This window comes from Ruditapes philippinarum, unplaced genomic scaffold, assembly GCF_026571515.1.
Source record: "Ruditapes philippinarum isolate M1 unplaced genomic scaffold, ASM2657151v2 ctg3887_1_1_1_1, whole genome shotgun sequence".
In the NCBI taxonomy this organism is placed as follows: domain Eukaryota; kingdom Metazoa; phylum Mollusca; class Bivalvia; order Venerida; family Veneridae; genus Ruditapes; species Ruditapes philippinarum.
In genome coordinates, this window is record NW_026851896.1 from 8,741 (window position 1) to 10,925 (window position 2,185).

Consider the following 2,185-nt stretch of genomic DNA (forward strand, 5'->3'; position numbering starts at 1 on the left):
GTACATGAGGGATACTGAATTAGTGCTACATCCCTCACGCCCCCTAGCACCGGCTTGAGCGGTACTTAATTCTCAACACTTAATAGTGCTGGCATCAATGATCCCGAATGACCAGAGAAATATAACAACACTGAAGTGAAGTAAGTTTAAAGGCTGTTCCAGTTGGTTGAAAAAACTGTCGTTAAATCTAGTGTGTAGAAACATTATGAGAATAACGAATTTTGTAAACGTTGATAAAACTTTGTTTCTTTATTTTATTTCACTCTATGATTTTTTAAAGCGAAATACAAATTATTTGATATAAAAGTGAAATAAACGTTAAACCTAACTCGTTTGAGACATTAAAAAAGCGCTCTTGATTTGAATGTTTTGCACTTGCTGTTTAGCGCTACATTAAGACGTCACTAAACAAAACTTTAAACATCTGTACAGTGTTAACGACTGAATTAAAGATATTGGTGCTCGGATTCATTTTCTTAGTTAGACCATTTTCTTTCATTCTAGATAGTTTTCACAACGAAATTCGACAAAAAAATGTTTTTCATTTATCAGATTTTCAAACAAAATGGCACCCTCAATGTGAAAATACACAGGGAGATTATAAGAACGGCGAGTGCATTGTTGTAGAATAATGCATGCTTATTGCCTTCTTTGTTTATATAGAAAGATTTCCGATAGTGTTAGAACACATGTATACTCAATATGAACTCTGTTATAAGTCATGTTTTAAATCAGAAAGCATTTGTTTAACGTTATATATTTGGTATTAATGGAATTATCTAATGGATCCAAACGCAATGCTTAAGTTACATCTATAATCCTCTTAAAACGACTAAAAGCAATCTTAGGAATATATCAAAGGTGTCTAAAGTCAGTGAAAAAGCCACAGTCCCACTTGTGGGTGTTTAAGTGGTATAAAATATTTTCTTTTAAGTTTAAGCTGGATGATTAAAGAGTTTCATATTTGAAATTATAATTCTTTGAGAAAAAAGGATTTAAAAAAGAAAATTTACGTAACGGTAATTTCAGTTAAATCATCACAAAGAAAAGTCTGTGCATATGGTAATTACTTGCGACCTTTTGAGTATTTTAATTCCTTTTATAAACTTGTATCCTTTTATTTGATAATTAAGATAAACAATTTTGTTGATGCATAAATAGTAACAAAAAGAGCCGTTGCATGGTACTTTGGTCTGAAAATCAGTTTTTGTATTATACTAAGAAAATAATTAGGAACTCGTAATTGGAAATAATTTATACGTGATTTTAAAAGTAAATTAATCATACTTTTGTTCAATAGCATCTTAATTTCTTTGCTGTAAAATATAGAATACATTATGTTATAACCAGTACTTATACATAAACTTTCCTTTATATATTAATCGCTATATCAGAATTATTAAATTCTGGCTTAAAATTTTGAATACGAAAAACTGCGTAATTAGAAAAATTTATGATTTGATGCTGGAAGATGAAAAGGTAAACTGGGCTCATAACGTAAAGAAATTATTATATAGCTATGGATTCGGCTATATTTGGGAATCACCACAAAATGTTGATATTAACTGTTTCATTACATGTTTTAAGCAGCGGTTAATATATACTTTTGTGTAAGACTGGAATAGTAGTTTGACTAACAATAGTGTTTTATTTGTGTATTAGAATGTTAAACAAGATCTTGTGTGTGAGGATAACCTGAGTGTTTTTAGATAAAAAAAAGTGTTGACAAGTGTTAACAAAGTTTAGACTCTCTTCACATAAACTACGTATTGAGTCCGGTAGATACGGACAGAATAGAATATAAAGGAGCGAGAGAGTTTGCGAATTATGTGGATCAAATGACATTGAAGATGAATATCATTTTATTTTAACATGTACAAAGTATAAAAGTGTAAGAAAACGATATAAAGACAATGATTACTATGAACGTCCTAGTGTGTTTAAACTCACTCTGTTGTTTAAATCAAAGAATGTACACGCTTTGAACAATCTAGCTTGCTATCTGAATTGTGCATTGAAAATAAGGAGTAATTTGTTAACATAGTCTCATTGTATAAATTATTTGAGTCTGTAATAGTAATATATTCCAAAGAAGTACTAAAGTTTATTGCTTTTGTTTCAATATTGTATTGCTCTAGAAATACTTAGTAGCCTTAAAAATATAACAAGATAAGTGCATTTCTCT